The following is a 22,841-nucleotide window of genomic DNA, read 5'->3' as shown; positions in this document are numbered from 1 at the left end:
ATTTAAAGGAATATAAAATAAGATTACTAGTGAACTTATAAAATTCTTTTTCCTTATACAGCCAGGCTTGAATTTGTTCTTTCTGAAAAGCATAAAGTGCAAAAACTTTAATTTTTGAGCAGTACAGTGGTAAACATAGAGTTCTTTCAGAGTTCCTTTATGATGAGAAAGGACACCTCTTGTCCTTCACCAGGTAGCAAAAACTTACTTCCTGTAAGTAATTTTGGAGGGTGTATTTATGGGTAGTAGATGTGGGAAGTTTGGAACCAGTTGTAATTCTCATGTCTGCAAGTCTGTGTTGCCTTTCAGGCATTTGTGTTTGACCACTACTTGCATGACAGTAGGAAAAAAAAAAAGCATTAATTGATTCTACATATCTTAGCTCTTTTTAAAATTTGATTTGAATGTTCTGTGATTTCTTCTGGTCACTGGCCTCTTCACTGTTGAAGCTAACCCAACAAAGAAATGGGGCATATACCTAACTCCAGCTGATGGTGATCGAAGACATGATATATATTTAATAATCAGTGCTTACTTTGACATAGAGCTGCTTGAAACTCAAGTTTTCAATAAGATTTATTTACAATTTCAATGCATTGAAATGCCCGCCCAAATATTTTTCAGCCATTTTAACTATCTCTGCTTATGCATTGTATGTGATGGAGAAGGGGAGGAAGGGAGTCATTTGTATGTGAGGGCGTTTCCATGGCCCCATGATATTCCACAGCAATCCTTGACACATTACCGGTGTTTGCATAAGTCTTCAGTGCGAGGACTCTGTTTTGTCTGTTATAATGAAATCAGCACTTTTGAACAGCTCTTGTCTTTCCATAGGGACAAGCTAAGTATGTCCTGTAGGTCTGGCTCAGAATTCCTATAACCACAAAATGATTTTGTCCTGGTACAGCTCAGCATGATCGTTCAGTGTGGTTGAAATGACTGACTCCTGTTTTGTTTTTCTGTCTCTGGAGGGAGGAATAAAAAGACTGCATTTTTGCACTTCACTGTAGATGCAGTCATCCAACAAGCTCCAGACTAAAACAAACAGATTTTTTTTCCAAAGAAATAAAGATTGTAACGGATGTACATTTTCATTATTTTAATAGTATTAATTTGACTATTAATATTTAAAATAGCTTAATGGATATTTTTTTTTTTTGCTTGTATAATAGAAGAATGGTGAATGCAAATATCTGGGATCTTGGAGAACATTAATAACTATTATCATGCAACATATGACACACCAAGGAATTAATATTGAAAGACTGTCAACCACATCAAACGTGGAGCATGTTAATGGGTTCCCCTCTGAATACAGTAAACCAATGCACAGGAATCAGAGAGACTAGGAGATACGCGAAGGGCCATGGCAACAGAAGCTTGAGCCTATGCATGGAGCTGTGCATAAGTGTAAACAAATGTAAATGAAATTTCTGTGAGTTACTTGCTATATGGCCTCATCTAAAACAAAACACCTGTCTCAGGAGAAACCTGAGAAGATTTTTATGTCACTTAGAATGCATTTATCCATACTAATTTAGAGAAAGAAATCATAAGCATCTCTCTAAATTTCATACCCGTAACTGCCATCTTCCATTCTAATTTATTCAAAACAAATAAATTATTTCCTGAATGTATGTGCAAAATATTCTGGGTATTTAGTGACCAGCTGCAAATGAAACGATGGAGAACTGCAAATTCTCGTTTTAACTGAAAACCTTTTGATTTATTTTAAAGTAAAAGCACTCTCTTTATTTCTGTTTACAGCTTATGTTTACAATTTGAGTAGCTTGCACTTTTCTGACACCATAACATTTTAAAGTCAGATGAAAGTAATTCGGACACTTTTATGTAAACCTGAGGTCAGGCGTGTGTTCAGCACAAGTTGGGTTTTTTCCAACAGAGAACTTAACAACAGCACTTCCCAACATCTTTCTCCTTCATTCCTACTCTGGAGCTACAAACAAGTGGGCTCTTCATCGTATTCATAGGAAGAAGCTTCTCAGGTCAGGGTTTCTATGATGTCTGCTTTCCTCCCTCAATATGTTCAATTCTTCACACAAAATGCTTTCAGGGATCCATGGTGCCCTACTTGTTCCCTTTTTTTTACTAATTGTCCCCAGAATCATTTCTGTTTCCGTCTCTCTGGGGGTTTTGTTGTAGTCTGGGGCTTTTTTTGCCCCCTTCGGAATGTGCAAAGGGCTTTTACTGTTAAGAATTTAAACCCTTTCTTCTCCAAAGGGAAACGGGCAGAAATAGCATCCTGTGGAGACATCGTCCACAATTTAATTTTGCCTTGAGCATAATAAGATTTGATGGCTAGAGCCTTATAATTAACTGAAATTAGGAAAGAAGTGGAGTAGAGTCACTGTAGGCACCCTAAATAATCAGTGGACAGAAAGAGGGGAAATAGATGAGCATGATTCTCCCCTGTGGTGGGAGGATTAGGAATGGGGTTAGTCTTCTATCTTCAGCACTTCACAGAAATTGCTAGAATCAGATGCATTTAATCTGGTCCGATACCGCCAGAATTATTCACAGTATTATTACTGAGGATAACTAGTTTCACTGCTAGAAAATTATGAATTCTCTCTGCATTAAGCAATACATTTCTATGAGAACTTTTGATTTGCTGTGCTAGGCAAAATGGATGCCTTTTTCTTTTAAGCTGAATATATTATGGGTAATTAAACTAATGAAAGTTAATTTGGTATAACATGAAGCCAACTTGATAATAAAAGAACTCATTTATTTCAAAGTCTGTGATTCCAAAGAAGGGATGAAATATGCTTTTAATATAAAACAGTATTTCAATTAAAGTGCTCAAATACTGTAGTTATGCACCTCTTAAAAATTCTAAGCATTTTAGTATGGATGGTGTCTGTACTCAATTTTTTTCCCATGTGGTCTCTTCTCCACTCTTCCAGTCTCACTGTTGCCTTTTCCTGGTTTTTGATGCCCATCATGTCCATTCCATGAATACTGAATTAGGTCAGCTGTCAAATGTCCCATGCTCTCCCTGAATGCCCCTCTTCTTTCTTGAGTTCACATGGGAAAGGCAGGCCTATGGCACCAAAGAGGGAAGGAAAAGTTGAACTCATATTCATCTGTTTGTATTTTTGTCTGTTGGAGGTTTTCTCTTAGGGTAAGGATAGACCAAGAGGATTTCTGGATGTCAGAATACAGAATTGACTGTTTTTGAAGAAATAAGAAGCTGAAGGTGAACATTTCCAGGCAGGAGAGGGCCAAGGGAAGGCTGTTACACCAAAGAGTATGGGCATGGGATTGTGTGGAGGGAGAGGAGAGCTTAGCACAAGGCTAGAGCCGAGGAAGCATGGGGCAGCTGGCTCATGGCTGAGCCTTCTCTCTGACAAACACAGGATTTTAAGAAGGGGTTTTAATGCGTCTAAAGGTTCGCTCACTGTTTTTCTGGCAGCTGCCTGACAGAATTGAGTGCGTGAATGAGGAAAGACACGGCAGGACCTTCCATTGGATTGACCCATTGCAACAGCAGTAACACAGGGTGGCAAAAGGCTTTTAGAAGAGGGTCTGCTTGAATATGTTGCCCTGATCCCACTTCCATTTCCATCAGGTAGGAGGTCTGAGTGCTGAATAAAGCCAGCTTTCACTAGAACAGAAACCGCTGCAGCAGGGGAGGAGTGGGTGTCCTGGTATTGCCTGCACAGGGGCATCGGCATTACTAAATGAACTCGGTAATGGAGGGGCAGAAATGGAGGTGGGGACAATACAAAAGGTTTGTGTTGGGTTTGAATGGTAGCATCTTATGACCAGATATGAATTTGAGCGGTCTGTGTTTAAGAGAAGGTTGGGAAACATTTATGCGGAGGGAATAGACGTACAGGGTCACATTGCTGAAATATTTACTTACTTTTTTTAGCTGGCAAAACTCCCAATTAGGTTAGCAAGATTTGTTACAAGATTATCAAATAATTGCTTCTAACACAAATGCATTTTACATGGTAATTATTTTTGAACTGTTGTAGGTGTAACTGTTAATGAAACTCAGTCTTTTGTCTCTGCAGCAGAGGAGGTAAAGGCTCTGCAGCCGCCTTCTCCCTGCTTCCCCAAGAGTTTGCTATTTAAGATCTTGCCAAGTCAAACAAATTTAATTGCAGTGCCTTTTTCTTTCATATTTCATGCTAGGCATGCGCTCACAAAACATTACAGACCTATAAGACAAGAATTCCTGGGCATCTCTCTCTGTTTCCCCCTAAGACTCAAGGGAAATGTAATAACCCCCCAGTTCACTTTTGCACCCAGGCAATGAAGATAATAGTCCTTATCCACCTGTCTTTCAGAGCTGTAAGGTGAAGTAATTCGGTGTTGACAGTTTTTTCAGTTTGGGAAATTTGAGATTAATTCTATCCCTCTTATACCTCTTGAGGGTCTCCCTCCTTCGCAGGCACTCCCACTAAAAGAAAAGGGACTACACATAAGGAAAGCAGATTACAGAGCTCTCCAAATGTTACGTGTTTTATTAATAACTACAACTACACTTTTTCATCTTGCTAAAAGAAAGGAAATTGCAGCTGCTTAGGCTTGAATTTTCCTTTATAGTCTCCTTGTAATTTTGAACAAGGCTCCTGAGAGAATTAGAAGGTTTACTTGGCAGACTAGCTTTTGAAATATGCAGAATATAAACAAGTACCCAAAATGTCCATTGTGAGCACTCCAAACCAAGAAGCTGAAACATGCAATTTTCATAGCTCCCTCTTCACTGGGCATTGGAGAGCACTGGACAAATCTGTACAGATGTCCTGTACTCTGGAGCAGTGACTCTGGGAGCATCACCAGTTGCATCCTCAGGCTGTCTAGGTACTCAGATTGCGTTGGTACTCTGTTGCAAATTTGCCATTGCAATACAGCTTTGTCAGCCTGTCCCCTCCTTCAGTCTACAGTGAACAAACATGCCTGTGTGGCGGTATGAGTGCAACCCTTCCCAAAATAAGTGCATTGTAACATTTTTTTTCTATTCTCAGACTGCTGTTTGGTGCACAGCGCTGTGTCAGCAGTCAGCATGTGATGTGTGTATCCTGTGATTCAGTTGGTCAGATAGAAAAACCTGCTTTGATCTCATTCCCAGCTGTTGTATAAATTGGCTACTCCTGGAGTATAATGAGACTGGTTTATGTTTCGTATCATTTAATGTACTGGAATTACTACCAGAAATAACTATCATAATAACTTGAAATAATGTTAGCCAGTCTTCCTCCTGTGGAGAAAGGGCCGCCAAAAATTCACACAAGAGTTTCATTCCCTGGGTTTATGCCCATTGAATGTATCAGTTGCACAAAAACTTTGGTTCCTGGCTAGTCTCAGAGTAGGACTGGAGGCTTTGAACATGCACGTGCTCTGAGTCTTGGGATGCCTGTTACCTAAGAAGTGCAGTGTTTGGGGCTGTGATGAGACAAAACACTCTCTTTATATATCATATAACTTTATATCCTTGCAAGCCCTGAAGAAAAGTGAAAGTTAATAACCCCAAACCAACAAAACCTGCATTCTAGTCATCAAGTTACACGCATCATTGATAGCCATGCTTACAAAATGCTACAAGACTTGCAGGTTTCCTGATCAGCAATATAGAGTTATAACTATATATAAAATAATAACTTCAAATAATATAACTATATATAAAATAATGCATTCAATTAAAACAATAAGGAAAATAAAAGAAAATTCTGCCCCCTCACTTTTTTTAAAACTGCCCTTGAATCCTCCACAAACAGAGTTCTGTACTGTTCCCGTTAAATCCCCTGAGGTTCCCAACAGCTTTCAAACTATATTTCACCTATTGCGGAACAGCTAAACATGTCCTCGCAGGCTCATTTTCATGACATCGACTGTTGAAATGACTGAATCGCCGATGTGCTTCAGCACAGCACAGCATGCTACCTGGGTGCACACACAGTGATTCAATCAATGTCCTTCCAGAATTTTCCCTTCTGCAGCTTGCACTCTCCTGCCTTCCCCTCAAATCCCATGCACACTGAATAGTGCAAATCATGGGACCGGTCATTGAAAATACTGTTGTTTGTTCTGACTGACTGAATGGGAATTTCGGTAAAAGCAAACAACCTCTCCTCCAAAATACCAAAGAATCATTTTTATCTAAAAGCATCACTGTGTCACTCTCAAAAATGACTAATTCCTCTAATGTTTTCTGAAGTCATGGGTAAACTTTCAAAATTTTACAGACCATTTGAATACATTCATCATCCCTTTTGAAGAAGGGAAGATAACTGGTAATACTTTGTTTAAGACATCCAAGAACCTGTCACTAGGTTCTTTGAAATGAAGTTACAACAGGAAATCAACCACAAGCAACAGAGATATAAAACAAAATTTAGGGTAAAAAAAAACAACCCTGAGAGATAGAATTATTTCTATATTAATTTCTCTATTTAAAGTATGTGTTAATCTGGAAGAAGGAAATGAGGTAGCACAATATGCATCTGATAAAGTTATTTAGGATGGGAGATAATTATGCTTAAGACATTTTGTTGGTCTTCCCTTAATAACCACTAGGTGAGAATTTATTTTTCTTTCTTGCCTAAATGGAAGAGACACAAATATTAAACTCTGACTTTCTGAACTGTCCTTTAGGCATCTGAATTAGCCTTAATCAGATGGGAGAAATACCTTCCTTTGCCCTCCAAACTCTGAGGGCACAAGAGAAACTTCAGCATTCAGTGGGTGAATCTTATGGTTGATGAACAAAAGCTAATGCATAGGTGAATAAAATAAGAATTCATACAGTTAACATAGGCAACTAGATTGTACTGAGACTTAGTAAAGGGACACGTGCACCTTTGAACACAAGTTAAGATTCTGTTGAGTTGTAAGACACACAACTAATGAAATAAAGCATAATATGGGAATATAACTGCACTTATGGATGTGAGTAATGCCTCTTACTCTGGATTCAGACGAACACAGACGCAAAGACCGATGAGGAAAATAACTGGGGCTATGGCAAACTGTTCTTAAAAAGAGATTCAAAGTGTGGGCTTTTTTACTGTAGAAAGGAGGTGACAAATAAGATAGATGCGTGAAAACCTCTCTGTGAACTAGTGAGGAAAATTGAAGAAAGCAGGATTCCTGAGAACTTAGATTTTCCTGTACCATGACATAAAGAGGAGACTTTCCACAGTAAGAAGCTGGAAAACTTTGAAATAAAGAAACCAATATTTTTCCACAGGACAAAAAATTAGATGGTGGAACCATCAGCATGGGCAATTGATTAGGCCAGGGACTTAGGTATCCAGTCCTTTATTTGCAGATCTGCTAAGCATAAGTAGGAGAAACAGGAGACAAAAGGGGCAGATTGCACCCATGCCACCTCCTGGTATTCTTAGAGCCTTTTCTGAAAAATATGGGATTACAGGGGCCTTGGTTCTGATCCCTAAAGGCAGTTTCCAGCTCCTGATTATTGTGGCAGAAAGCCAAATTGCAAATACGTGGGGTAGAGCCTGTTCTCAGTGCCCACAGGAGTCCCTGTCCTCAGGGGACACCACAGTAGCAGGCAGTGCTGTGACATTTTGGGAGAGGTCCCACTGCAGAAGGGCAGCTAGGACATTGGTGTAGGAGGGCTAAAGGAGAGGACCCCTCCTCCATGAGCAACAAGCTTATTTTCCTTTGCGTCGGTATTGCATGCTTTTGGGGGTTGTGTCAGCTCTAACCTTTTCCAAGAAGAGCAAGAGGCAAAGCAATTCTTTGTCATGGCACTCTCTTGGCTGCCTCCAGCCTTCAAAATATCTTCAACAAATCCAGTAGGTTAATGAGACCTCCTTAGTAGCTGATTTAAACCCCTATATACATTCCACTGTACAATCTTAACTAGCTCAATTACAGAAACAACCACAATAACCATAACAATTTGCCTACATTTTTGAAAGGGAAATCACAAGAGGGTGATTCATTTGTATTTATTTTGAAGTGCTTGAAGATAATAGCTGGTTGCTTATAACAATATTGTTTGCTTAAATTCTTGACTATTTCTTTCCAAGCCTATTATTTTATGTGAATACTGTTCTGTCAACTGATGATCTTTAACAACACTTGCTTAGACTTCAGGCTACTCTCCTATCAAGGACAGGTATACCTGTGAGGAATTTCACAATTAGTGATCTCTACAGAGAGAGAAATCCTCAAAATAATGAGGCCTGGTCTGGACTCGTTCACTTCAACCGTCGCAATTTTGTTTGTAACTGTGAACCAATACATTAAATCAAACTCTCTTTCACAATTTCAAGAACAGCAATCATTACACTGTCGTCTTGGTGAATCACAGTTTCTCCTATAAAAAAGCCTCATTTTAACCAGCTTTATTTTTTAATATTAAAATAAGAGTGCTCACAAAGTAGATGTAGCATTACTATCCTGGTTTGCAAAAAGCAGCTGTATTTTGTTCATGTATCATTGGCTCAGTTTTTAAACTGCTGTAAGTTGGCATTAGCCCACTGGATCAGACAGTTGAGTTCTGTCTTGATAATTTGATTTTTGTCAGCTATTTCTGCTATATGAAAAGTATCTTTAAACTTCTGTTGCCATGCCAAAAAGTAAGAGGCTTCCTGCTTCCCTAGACACTTTTTAGGTGTTATTTAGATCACGTCGCTTACAGAAATAAAAAATTATCCATGGTATTTCTTCTGCATTGGCACAGATTTATTTTTTCTCTAACTGGAAGCAACCGAAACAATACTGAAAATGCAGTGGCAGTCACAGGAAACAGATGCTACAGAATGAAGACCAGCCACATACATATTTCATAAAATCTCTCATCTAGTCCTGCAAGCATTACAAAGTCAGGGTTCACCTGCCTCTCAGTTTGTCTCCTCTTTTTAAGCTCAGGTGTATGTTTTCATTTGGAAGTAATGAAATCATAGCGCTGTTTTTTTTTCCAACTGGTGATAAATTTCAGACGTTTCGGGTAGAAAGGCAAACAGATGGACTAGCCCCATGCCCTAGCAGCGGTGTATCCTGCTATGCAAGTTCTTCTCTCAGGGTGAAATTCAGGCCTGTGCAGAGGGTCCAGGCTAGCCAGGTAGCACTGATCTTTCAGTTAAAACAAGGACATAAGCCTCTTTCTGACTCACTGCGCAGCAGGCTACATTTCGTTCGGTTACCTGGGCTCACCTCCTTCTCCAAAACTAACTTGCACTTAAAAGTATGCTATCCTGAGCAGTCCCATCAAGGACAGAGCATCAGACAGATGGCAGTCTGGCCCTGGGAGATTAGGGTATAGCTGGAGAGAGAAAAAACAAACAAACGAAGATGAAAGTGCTACAGGGAGGAACTGGCTATTAAGTGTCTGTGCGGTACCTTGCACAATGGGCCCTTGATCTTTTCTCCAGTATTATTATAGGCATGTGACAATTTTCTAACATTCTGCACAAATTCTGTCTGATGCAGGTATTGTTGTTGCTGATAGCATTGTTGCTTTCTTTAACATTAATCCTTCCCTGTACTTAATTTCTTCTTTTTTTGTGCCCTTTTTTATGTGCAAGTATTGAAGAATAGCTTGAGCTATAACTGAAGCACATTCCAGATCTCTAGGGCCTGTCCACACTCTTAATGAAATAAAATTGCTGTTGGTGGGACATGTGAAATGAATTGGAATAATTTAGTCTCCTCAGTGCATGTATATGTTTCAGTAGACGTTTAAATTGTCCCCAAAAGGCAGACTAGATGTTTATCCGTATGGGTTGCACTGGGAACTATGTACCCTGTGCTCTGCTAGCAACGGCTATTTGATGAACACATTATTCACATGAACTATATTCCTATTCTTTGAGTGAATCTGATGTAATAGACAATAAACCCCTGTTGTTTAGACAGCCTGTTTAACCTTGGCACTTGGTTTCATGGGCTGTTAGGTTCCTAGGTAATGATTGCAATTCTTCATCTACTAGCACTCATGATGTTGTAAATACAGCTGAGTTAATAAGTCACAATTTCCCCCTTTTTTCATTCCCTTCTAAATGCCTGCTACAGACAATGGTTATGGCTCTTTGCCGGGTCTGTATGTAGCTTTGTGTCATACCTCTTTTGCATGTGCTTTAGCACAGCACTTGAGTAGAGGGACACTGGAAGGGCCATTAATAAGTGTTTAATTGATTGGTGACATAATCAGACTGTTAAATTCTTTTAAAAAAAGCCAATGAAGCAAATAAAAAAATCTGCAACAATGGGGTTAAAAAAATTGACCTTGCTGTATGGCAAATTTACTTTCAGTACAAGTATGTGAAACCTGCTTCACCTTTCTGATATGGAAACCTAAGATAAAACTGAAATGAAGCATTAATATTTTGGAAGAAGCAGCAATTTTGTTTAAAGCACCGGCCTGGGATTTGGAAAGTCCACATTCAATTATCAGTTTTGGCATAGACTTTCTGATTGAACCGTTTATCTGCCTTTGGTTCCTCATCTGCCAGGCACGATGGACCTTTCTTTTCCTCTACCCAGTATTTTTCTTATTCACTTAGATTCTGACTATGCTGCAGTCAAATACTGTGTCTTACTGCCTGTGTGGTTAGCAAAATAGGAATTAGTTCTTTATGGGAGGCTTTATGAACTGTAGTTGTAATAGCCCAGAAAGATGAATAAATTGTTATTTAAAAATTCATTAATAATTAGGAAGATGTGACTGTTTCTGCAATGAGATATGCTGGCCTTTTAAAATGAGGAAGAGAGGTTCTTGGTGTAATGTTATCCTATATTGGTCATATTCTGGCAAGAGCCAGAAAAACTACTAAGCTGAAGGAAGCTGTGTTACAGAAAAAGTGCAGTTAAATAGAACCATATTGCTCGATACCGGCACCAAAAAATTATAGAGGGCCAAGGTGATGCCTAACAGAAAAGAGTGATGGGACAGCTAAGACTTGTAGCTTATCCCAGGTGAAGCATGCTGGTGGGAGAACAGAGACACCATATAATTTATATTTCCCTAGAGCAGAGGAATTCAAGCATGATTATATGCATATCTAAAAAAATCTGGACTCTCCATTTGGAAATCTGAAATTCTAGGAGTTGCTCTTTTTATTTTTACTCTTAGAATAACATCTTTCAGGCTTTTGATTTAAACTGTGACTATGCTCTGTGGGGAGCAGAGTCTTCCAACAGGAGAAGCCTGGGCTTGCACTGCTCTCTCTGCTTCAGCTTTGAAGAATAGTCAGATTCCTGCTTTTCCATCAATGGTCTAAATGCACATACCATCACCATACATAGCATCATCTCACCTGCCACCACCAATCATTACATGTTCTAGAGATAATGTAATCTATAGCTTGCATATGTATGTTTTAAAAGTAATATAACTTCTATCATCCTAAAGTGTCCCTGATACAGCTTTATTTAGTTAAGACAGGTGAAAAATTATAATACACAAAAATGCTTATTATCCCCTCTTTTGTCATGGGTGTTTTCCAAGAATAACTACTTTATTTAGATATTTAAATATCAGTCCTGAAACAAGCTGTTCAAACAGCATGCTTGGCAATTCCCGTGTCTAAAAAACCAGAGCCCCATGAGAGCATATAATTGACAGCGGACACTTGTGCCTCTAGAAAAAGATATAGGTTGTACCTGAGACAGGGAGCACCGTTTTTGTGTGCTCATGCGGTCCCTTCTCTGTTTTTATCCAAACCTTTGCATAATCTGAAACTTCAGCACAGCATGTCTTCCAAAAAGCTAAAACTTGCTTATATGCTAAGAAATTTTAGGCAATAATGTGAAACAGAGACACTGAGTGGCTCTTTCCATAGTAGATTACAATGCACTGGTGGGTCTAAATTCCTGGCCTTAAATTCTCATCAGTCTGACAAATATGTTCTACATTCCATGAAGTTATACTTCATAAAACCTTTTGAAAAGAAAATGCTGGTGCACACTCGAGCTTCTTACAGTGAGATACTGCTCAAGCAATATAGTCTTTTAAAAGCACATATTATCAGATAATTGTTCATGTTAAGTATCTTGAAGCGAGGCCAAAGGCACTCGATGTCTAAACAAGGTCAATTTCAGATAATATTCCCTATTAATGATCCACAAGAGCCGCATAATGGCTCTGCCTATTAGCTGCCAACACAGTAAAGACTCACCTGCTCCCATTGCGGGCAACCCAAGGAGAAAGCAGACTGACAAAGATGGGAAACGGTGAGCTGGTTATATCACTATGTATATAAACTAGCCCACTTCTAGAACTTTTATAATAAATATAAATTTCCACTTTTAGAACAATTTTTTCCTAGTTGAACTAACGGATATAGTTCACAACAGGATGTATTACAAGCAAATGACTCAGTTATCTACAGGAAATTCAGATTCTGAAGAATGCTTTTGTACAGAATATCACAACTTAATAGTTAGTGGGGAGAATAAACGGCTGGAAAATTGTCTCCTATTATTCACGTTATTAACAATTACAGCAAAACAGAAAGTTGAAGGCACATTTCTATCTTACAATCTTCTTCTAACAGTAGTAGGAGTTATACAGTTATCCCCGTGTAGTGGCTTCCAACACTAATACCTGTGCCTAAATCTTTCCTGTCAACTTAGCGATTTTGCAGTCATATTCTCATATATATGTGTAGATATAAAAATATATTCATATATGTGAAAGATTTTAATTATGCCCCCTGTTGCTACAACCAGACAAAGAAAGAGCTGTTTCAGTACTGTTATATGATGGAAACAATAAAACTAAGTGAATATAAAGAAGTGCTCTTGCACAGAGTAAATTAAGCAGGATCCCACCCCAAAGTAATGTCTTGTTTGGTTTGGGGGAAATGTGCATTTTGGGGGGGGGAGTGGGAGAGGCAAGTGGTGCAAAAAGTTCTTTGTTGTTTCGGCTAGGACATCATGGCAAACTTCTGAACACATCCACAATCCATCACCATGGGATAAATTATTCTCAAGAACGAACAGCCCTAGAATCGATCGTGTAACTGACACTTGTTCTTTTACTTCAAGACAACCTGAAATACAGTGATGTTGATATGGAGTGCCCATGTATGTGAATACTGAATTATTAGTTGTAAAAATGAGTAAGTGTTGATTGTGGGGTTTTGAGTGGTTTTTGGAGATTTAACATACTGAGGATTTTAGTTTTAAGTTGCTAAAAACAGCTGCAGCCTGGATTGGAAGCCACAGCCAACAAGTGGCATAGTACTTGCAACATATGTACCACTGAGGAAAGATTGAATGTCTTAGGTAATAAAGACAACTCATTGAGTCAAAAAAAAACCCCAAACCAAACCACACTTCTCTGGGAAATCATCTGACTTTTTTTCCGTGGGATTTAGGAATTACAAGAAGTCATGAACTAGATCTGTAAAAGGTCATATTTAATTTAATTTCACTGTTAGGCAAAGGTATGACCTTGTTGTGTTTTCAAAGCAGTTCATCAGTCTCCAGAGGGAGGTTAAATAAAGAGGAAACTTACCTCTGGCAGCTAAATCAAGCAGTTTAGATTTGAGACCATCAGCTCCAGCACACTTAACAAGATTAATATGCAGGGACTCCTCCCATGTCTATTCAAAGCGGAGGAAGAAAAGGGCAAAGGAGGGAATGAACTAAAATCATTAGGGCCTTCAAGACTGAAAGGCAAGCATTCCAAATAAGCAAGTATTTCTTAGCATGTCAGGCCAGTTCTAGAGGCATTCATTAGCAACGTTGGAAAATTTTTTTGGAAAGTCCAGCTTCTGCGTCCTTGTATGCCACCCACCAAACCAGTCTTCAACTCCTGGCCGGCATTTCCCTGTGAAGTGTTTAGGGACTCTCCCTCTCCCAGCAGTTGGAAGTTATGTTGTAACTTAGTACATCTTACAGCATGCTTACTTTGATCTCAGGGCAATCAATAATAAGAGACTATGGTTGAGAAAAGCCTTGTCTTTCCATGCCTGGTCCCAGATGATGTTTCACAAACAACTTAGCCAGTTTCTGCAATTACCATTATGTATTGATTTCTATAGTAGTCTCTGAGTACATCAGCGCACTTGAGCAGAGTGAGTATCAGTCAGGACAAACAGTATGAAATAAAAAAAAAATAGGAAAAGGAAATCTTTTAAAAACTGACTACAGATGAGAACAAAACACACAGTATAAAGATCAAATGTTTAGGAAACACACTACCTTTGAGCCAGAGGTACGAGCCTGGATATCATACACATGGGATAAAAAGCAAAGAATCCATCTCATAGTGGAATGCTTGGGCTGAAGTTTAGCAAAATGAGGAAGGTCAGGCAAAGTTAAAAGCCTCTGTACTGAGGCTAATGCAGATTTTTGTTTTGAAATCTCCTAGGGGGAACAGTCATAAGTCCAAAATTCATGGTATGTGTGTTCATAGTGGGAATGAGACTGGTGAAAGTACCCATGTACCATAAAACCATACAAAATGTCCTGCTGAGTCAGACCAATAGTCCACTTAACCCAGGAGCCTGTTTCCAACAACCAGCAAGAGGAGGTTTTTTTTTTTCCCCTGTCATTCTCTTCTAGCATCCACAATCCTTATATGAGGGATGTTTGAGAATGCAGTCCTGACTAATCCTTTTCATGTCTTCTTATAGACCTGCTGTCCATGAACTTATCTAATCCTTTTCTGAACCTACTGATCAAAATATCTGCCTCCCCAACCCCCTGTGGCAGTATGTTCCAGGAATTCCCTCTTTTCTCTGCAAAAAGAAAGTACTTAATTTGGTGATTTAAGCCAATCTTTTACTACTTTCAACAAGTGTCCCCTTAGTTCTGGTATTGAAGCGTTCGGTGGGAAAGAGTCCCATGTTTGCTTCCAAACCTGAAGTTGGGAATTCATTCTTTATGGCAAAAAGAATAAAAAAAAAAACCCTCTTCAACTTCATCACTTAGGTTAAGATGGACAGCTGAGAAAAATTACTGTAGGCACTCAGAAGGAGTTAATAAGAGAAACACTTTCAGGGTGCTCCAGAATTTATAACTAAAAGGCACCTAAAGCAGCTGAAAAGTGATTGTCAAGGTAATAGGAAAGTGAAACTTGTCACTTCTTGCCACTTTGGGAGGCAAGCTAGGCTGAACATGGACCATGAGCCTTAGGTAAAGAACAACCACAACACAAGTGGTGTGCTGAGATTCAGATTTGGGCTTTCAGTTTGAAAAAACAGCAAATAGTGAAACTGCACGTACATCTGCGACCTTTCAATACTGCAGTGCAAAAATCAGATTGTAATACACTGTGGCCATATAGGGGACAAATAAGCACCATTCTTATGTTTGAATGTTGTAGTGTCCTGAGATACCCACGTGTGGGAGGGCAGGCTGCCACTCTGAGGAACAAAGCCGGGCATTTTGATACATGCTGTGCCAAATTATCTATGACGTAGTCATTGTAGTTGTGCTAGCTTAATCCAGGAATACATTTTACCCTCTCTTAAATCTCATTTTGAATATATAACAACACTTTAGAGCTGATTACCAGTACTTTTATAAGGCTGTACTAGATTGGACTCCTGCTCAGCAATACCAACAGATGTGATGAACGTCTTCCCATGTGTGTAGATAAGACAGCAAACACTCTGTTATATGATATGATTTGAACTAAATCCTGCCCCAGTTTCTACTTGTGAGAGCTGAGAGAGGTGTAGATCGAATTCTGCTGGTGATCAGTGCCCATTGCTGAGGGAGAGGCAGAAAGACGGAGTAGGTGAGATGAAGCAGGACATCAGCTTTCAGGTCAGTCATACAAAGTAGGTCCCATCCCAGAGACACACGATGGGTGTTTATTTTATTACAACTAGCTCAACTCACCACTAGGCCACCTCCTGATGCATTTCGTATCCTAAATTACTAAGGAAAATGTTGATCTTCCCTGTTAAATTTGCTGCAAGGGCAAAGCATTACCTTTCAGTGTGAGAGAATACCAGACGTTTCATCAATATAAACCAGGCAAAGTAGCACTTCTTAATATCTTTTGGTTTTGTTCAACTTTATAAGTAAAGTAGTTCTTTTTCAAAACAGGTCAATGCGTGATTAGGTAATTGGTAGTACATTTATGGTATTGTTGGCAGGAAAGGTTGAACATAATCACAACTGGTTTTATTTTTTCAGTGATTATTTCCTTCAAAATATTCCTGATCCAGTTATGTAATTTCCTACAGACACTGTTTTATAACGATGCGTCTGATTCACCACTGCATCACTCCAGTTTTATACCAGCACCAGTCTAGCTGATTGATTTTCAGAAGGGTTACATCAGCATAAAACTATAGCAATGGAGTGGTGAGTCAGGTCAAAACTGGGGCAGCTACTCCAGGTAGAAAATTGTTTTGAAGAAACCTAATTGTTAGAAACCTTGACAAGGCCATAGTACATCTAGATGTTTTTCTATCATCTCTGGCTGAGCAAAAGCACTTCCCGGGTCCTGCAGCTTCACAGGCCCACTGAAGCTACAGCTGCAATTCCCAGCACATGAGTTTCTCCCACCCACATCCCCTCCAACTTGGCTCATTTTTAGCCTTTTGCCGGGAAGGGCTGAAAGAATGAATCTTAATAAGTATTTTTTAAAAAAGATTGTGTAAATTCAGAACAAACGTGCTGAATTACTTCAGCCAAGGGTCTGGCCTTTCCTAAAAATTTTTATAACCGCAGCGTCCAAAGCAGAATCACTTTGCTAGATACTACATGGGGCTGGCAGCTTTTCCATCCCAATCTTGTATTGTGCTGGGTGTACAGAGCTGGTCTGGGATATCAGAGTTAAGTCATTATTATTTCTGCATGTGCTGTGGTGGTTGGGGCTCAGGACCCTCCTGCCTGCCGTACCTATGGGCTGCGAGGAGACCCCCACCCCCCGCAGGACACGGAGCTCTCTCCCCCTACATTTAAGGACCAACAACTGTCTGCATTATGGGATGCGCCTGGGGAACGTCAGATCATGTGTTGGATTACAGATCACTCTCCTTCTGTTGCCAATCTCTGCTGTAGAGAGATGGAATTAAAATGGGCCAATATGATCAATCAAATGCTTTTTAAAGAGCTAAGACTGCAAGAACAGACAGAGGCAAGGAATCACTTACGTCTCAAGCAGCAGACAATGATTATAATTACTTTGGGTTTTTTTTCCTGTTTACCAGATTTGTTGATATGTTTGCTTCACCTTTTTCTGATTCTAACACAAAGGATTAGTAAATACTTTGCCACTCCAAGTCAAATGCTCTACTGAAAGCAGCATTTCCACTCAAGCAAAAAAACCCACCCAACCACAACAACAAAATCCTGCTGCTCTGTGGTCTAAGAAACAAGTAATACAAACAAAAATATTGGCCTCTCAGTCCATTTTCTGCAATGTTCTTCTCTATATCTTCACAAGGAAAAATCCTGTGTTTCTAAAGTTTCTGACAGCTTTCAGCTGCTGGATATGCCAGGATGACACATTTTTGCTACCTTCATTCCAGTCATGGGAATCAAGAGCTGATCCAGCTAATTACATGTTTCCTGTGCACAGCAATCAGTACTAGTCAGTAAAGGGCAAGATACCTACTAAATAGTTTTCACTGTAAAAATATTTATCTGCTTTTGATTTGCTCACAGTACATAGTTCATGCTTCCTGCTTAGTCATGATTTGGTTCTTTGTAAATTCTTTTGTTGTTTAAAAAGTTCAGTGAAAGGTTTTCTTTCCTATTTAGGCTCCTCCAGCTACTCTGCTGGTCTTCTTTGTCCACACAACAAATGTATTCTTTAGTGGAGCTCTGATTTTCCAAGGTGGATTACACTCTAGTTGATGTTTTAGGAAAAGGCTTCGTTTCATCTTCACCATTTCACAACCAGTCTATAAGGGCCCTCTCAGTAAGAACTGCTCATGGGCAAAGAGAACCACCTATCTTGTAGTCCCCCATGTGTCCATCTTCATCTGCTATAGCTTGTCATATACATAGTTTGCAAGCTCCTTGCATGGCTCCCATGTTTCTGCTTTATGTTTCTGACTGAGAAAGATATGACCCGGCATGCTGCAGTGCATGTAAAACGAGTCTGGCGTTTGAGATCTCTTGAGCCAGTGCTGCACAGTTAATCTGTGCACAAGCAATAAGCCCAATATCAGGCAGCATGCTGGACTTACTGGACATGGCAAGGATCAACTTTACGATCTCACAGTATATACCCTTTGGGGTTTATCTTTGTGGGTTCAGTGGTTATGTCTGAGAATACCAGTACCTGAGAATCCAGCAAGTAGCTAATATTCTCTTGTAGCACTCAAAGTTGGAAAAAGAGGGCTTTCTGGGAAGACTCAGATGTGTCAAAACCTATTTTCCTTGTGCTGCGATGTACAGCACCTCCAGTGAAAAGTCCAGCAACAGGCCTGTGGCAAATACTAAAAAATTTAGGATGTAAAACTGTGAGCTCACAAAGACAACGACTTACCTGTTCTGTCCTCTTTTGCAATGGGGCCGTACCTCACCTGGCTCACCTGAGGTGCCAGCCTCAGAGCCTTGGAAGTGAACATACTAAGTGACGTGAGTGCAAATGGCATTTTTCAGCTTCTTTAATGAAATAACCATGTCCTGCTTTTATGCAAAGTAGGTTGCATGGCATCTCAAGATCACCTTCAGGCAGAAGGCAAAAAAAATGGCTTCATTTTTGTCACTTCCTACTACTTGCAAAATCACTGTTGCTTTAAGTAATCTGTATTTTTCTTCCCTTTTTGGAAATAACTTCATAGTTGTGACTGATGTCAAAGCATGCCTGATTGTATGTCGGGTATGTTTACATGAGCTTTTGCAGGCTGACATACCGTGCCCTGCCCTTCCTCCTGTTCTGAACAGAACAGCTGCACAACACCTTGCTGAAAGCCTTGATGGTGACAGGATTTATATTAACCTGAACTTCATGTTGTCCTACCCCATACAATTCTTGTTCATCTCAAAGGATGGGCAGAGCAAGGTTGTGTCTTTCTGCAACTGTGTGTGAGAAACTCCCCACAGTCTATCAATCTGATTTCCCAGCAAAAGCTCTGATTTTATCAAGGGAGGCTCAGTCTAACCCAGGGAAAAGGATAGAAAATCTATAAAATAAAATAAAATACATTATTGCACATTTGTTTCAATAGGGGGCTCAGAGAAAGCCAGATCTACTGAATAGGGAGCTGTGTTTCCTCTGTGAGGTCTGAAATAGAAGCTGAAGAAAATTAAAACTAACAGGTTGTCTCTGTTCACATTTTTAGAGTAACAGACACTGTAGAACTGAGGCATGTTTCTGAAGAAAGATTCCCCTGACATCATGTTTGAGAAAGTTTTCCATTAGGAAGCCTCATGTATTTATTCTGTGTAATAAAGAGGGAGAAAATGATATGACAAAACTGTAAGAGACTCTGCCATCAGTGTTCATATGTAAAATTTTTAGAAGATTGTCATTGTACAAACCTCACTTTTAATATTGACTCATAAAATCAATTTATTTTGATAAAAAATAGAAGAATTCTGCTGCTTTACATTTATGCTCTCCTATATTCTCTGTAATCTCCTTGCAAGTCTGTTCTAAAATCTTTTGAGTGTTATTATCACAAGTACCTTGAAACTTCAGAGGTTCACACCATTGCTCTTTGAACCATTGCAGTGGGATAAGAAGGAAAGAAGGGGGTGCACAGAGGAAGTCACTGAGTTAGAAGATGAGAATCCCTTATGCAGTTAGCAAGCTCACCTAAGAAAAATAGCTGGAAGTCAAAAAGGGACCTGAAAAGACTTGCGTAGCTTACATGGCACATTTGGAGAAAGGCGTTTAAAGTAAAAAGAAACTGTGAAGCCTTCCCAGCTGCCCCTCAATTAATTTCTTCCAGTTTGGTGTTAACTGAAGAGAATCTAATTTGTGTTTCCCTGAGGCCTCTCCATGAGGTGAACTAAAGCTCAGTAAGTGGAGACAATACAGAGATTCAGTTCAAAAGCGCAGTCCTGATCCAAACTACGTCGACTCACCCTTAGTCCAGAAGGGATCGGAAAAATCGTAAAATCCTAGAAGGAACTAAATTCAGGTTTCATTCTCAGACCTTGCCTGAAAGACTCCAACAAGACCTGGCCCACAGAAAGTGCAGTTACAGCCCTTGCTTTCTCGTGTAAGAGGGGCAAGGTTGTGATGGTGCCATTCTCTCATTTAATAACCCAGCAGTTCAGCCCTCAGCCCTCCCACGTACCCACTGTGTTCGGCTCCCATTTCCTGAAGGGACCGAAGCCTGCATCTCCGGACAGACTGCCTGTCTTGGGTATCAGAGTCACCTCACTTTTGCCTTATCCCCTTGAGGATGTTGTTATGATGCTTTCAGGCCTGAAATGGGGATGGACTCGGTGATATCACGATGTTCACGCCATCCATGCTGGCTGTACCCTTGCCAGCAAGGGAAGGCATCCACTACCTCCCGTGGTCCCCCAGGCCATTGGAAACAGGTTTGACACGTGTGGTCTCGTCAGAACAACAGGTTTGTTGTCCTGCTGTACTTGCAGTGATAAAGTGCAGAGCTGCCTGGCAGGTACCTTTGGACAACCACAATGACACCTTTTAAATATCCTGTTATCTTATTTTCCATCTCTTGACACTTTCTTTCACCACCCTTGCCCCTCTCTTTCTTCTCCTCAATCCTCTTCCAGATAAACAACCCACCCCTAATTATTTTTTCACTATTGGTTCCAGTTTTCCTACATCCATAGCCCAATCGGTATTCCTGACCCTGTTTCCGACACAGGTAATCTCAGCTCTATATCCTATCACTGATGTGGTTACCAGGGCACTGTTGGTCTTGCCCAAGGTCCCAAAACTCCCTTTCATGGAGGTTTGGCCATCTCCCACATGACTCCCTCTGAACCCTCTGTGAAACCCAACCGTTCCTCATGGTGCTATCGGTAACTCCTGTCAGGTTCTGTCATCGTTATCTGTCACGTCCAGCAATTTCTCACGTCATAGCCAGCAGTTTCTCCCTCAGCTGAACCTGAGGCCAGGACCCGGGCAGTGGCCCGCAGCCCTAGCAGTCCTGGCTGCTTTCACTGGTGGGGATGATTTACCAGCGCCCATCTTGGACTGCAGGGCCTTTAACCTTTTGTTAAAGGGTCACATAATGCTCATCAGTCTAAAACAGGAGGCTGATGCCATCATCACTGTACATCTAATGAAAAATAAGAATGCCTGGAACTCTGGACTGAATGAGCTTAGGGGAACAGGGGAAAATTGAATGGACCTTGCTTTTTGCATATATCATATAAAATGGAGAAATAATTTTGTATTGTCCTTATAAGCATCTTTAGTATCTGCAACTTAAGACTGTTAAAAGATTTTTCAGTCACTAGATTAGAGTCACAAACCAGCCTGTTAGAGCTAGGAAGGCAATAAAACTACTTTCCAAATGATACTGCATTAGTTTGTGGAGGGGAGTAACTATTGTGCCCAAGAGATCAAGGCCTTGGACATGACAACCCCCTGTGTCTTGCTAGTCCTTTCCTTCTGTGAAGGCAGAATTGGAAAAAAGGGGAGAAAACATTGCTTTCTGTACCCACTTGCAATTATAGTAGAGGAACTGCCACCAGGTTAGGGAGCCATGACTTCCCTATGAGCATGCTTATTACAAGAAAGTACTCTGTCATATCCAATGACACAGCTGAGGTGAAGACTTGTGCTTCTGTCTTGAGATTCCTTTACTCCTGCTGCCAGCGAAGACATCTCCAGTAGGACCCCACTGGCCACTGGGCTCAGATTGAAGTGCAAAGTGGAATCATATCACAGAGGAGAAGATGGAAAAAGTCCAGCTGTTTTCATGGTTCATTACAAGTCATCTGGAGCCCATTGGCAAATCATGACATAAATGCAGCCACAGCTGGTCAGACCTCATTCCTCTTAAGCCTTGTCATCTGACAAGTAGCTAAAACATTGGGAATCAAACAACAATTTCTTCTGAGCCCAGTTTAAAATACTCTGGATGCAAGAGTCATTCATTGGCTGTGGTTAAGTTTCAGCAGTGAGAGTGTGAACTGCCTTGCTACAAGACATAAATGAGAAGGTAGAAACATTGAGCCAGATACGCTGTTCATCTCCCCCTGGGGTTGGCTCCCTTGCAGGATTGCCAGTGGCATAGAGAATCATGCAGCTCTTCCAAGCTCAACTTCTCATCTGCCATGATGGCTCTATCAACCAGGGGTCTTGCTTGGCACAGGTGGTGTAACTGTGGGTAACAAGGCAGTTCAGCACAGTTCTCATTCATCCAACAAGAACTGAGTCCAAAACACTTCCTCAAACAGTTTTCCCAGTATCCTGTGCTGAGCTCTCCTACTGAAATGATAACTTGAAATGTTATACATTGAAAGGGTGATATTCATTAAATGACTGAATTCATATCCAAAATGTTGTAGCCAAAGTTCTGTATACATGCGTGCAGCTTCCTTATCCTTGCAGCTAGCACCTATATGTTTGGAAACTCAAGAGGAGTCCATCACCAAGGGAAAACATCGCACAGTGGAGGAAGCATACCCAGATCCATGGAGAACAGATCACTCATGTAATAGAACTATTTTAAGCCCCATATTCTGACAACTACTAAAAAGAGAGAGACAGAAACAGGGTTACAAAGCTTTCCATGAGTCTAATTCCAGCTTGGACTGTGGGGTGATTAATGTAAGCTCCGTCTATGTTATTTTCCATAACCACACAGCTCCATGAGTGCACATCCACAGTTAAACCACTTGGTAGCTGGGGGAGGGAAGAAGGGACCATGAAATTCCTTTCTTTTTATTTTTTCTGTTCTCAGAGTTTTCACTTACCAGCAGGTAGAAGTTTTGGTTGCTGTCAGTTTTCTTGAAGACTTCTGAGTCAAGAGCCAGTA

At 40.2% G+C, this 22,841-nt stretch overlaps 2 long non-coding RNA genes across 2 annotated transcripts in view; one reads left to right on the top strand and one right to left on the bottom strand.

Moving 5' to 3' along the window:
* Positions 1–22,841, top strand: part of LOC138685573 (uncharacterized) — a 104,239-nt gene that overhangs the window by 49,971 nt on the left and 31,427 nt on the right. Inside the window, exon 2 of the long non-coding RNA XR_011324867.1 lies at positions 6,628–6,755. This is a non-coding gene — a long non-coding RNA (uncharacterized lncRNA). The remainder of the gene's footprint in view (positions 1–6,627; positions 6,756–22,841) is intronic.
* LOC138685574 (uncharacterized) lies at positions 2,729–13,555 on the bottom strand. The gene is made up of 2 exons (XR_011324868.1): positions 13,466–13,555; positions 2,729–3,064 (listed from the first exon to the last, which is right to left on the bottom strand). It is a non-coding gene; the product is annotated as an uncharacterized lncRNA (long non-coding RNA).

Source organism: Haliaeetus albicilla, chromosome 6, assembly GCF_947461875.1.
Source record: "Haliaeetus albicilla chromosome 6, bHalAlb1.1, whole genome shotgun sequence".
Classification (NCBI taxonomy): Eukaryota; Metazoa; Chordata; class Aves; order Accipitriformes; family Accipitridae; genus Haliaeetus; species Haliaeetus albicilla.
Note: the sequence above shows the minus strand (reverse complement) of the source record. Positions and strands in the feature narration are given on the sequence as shown.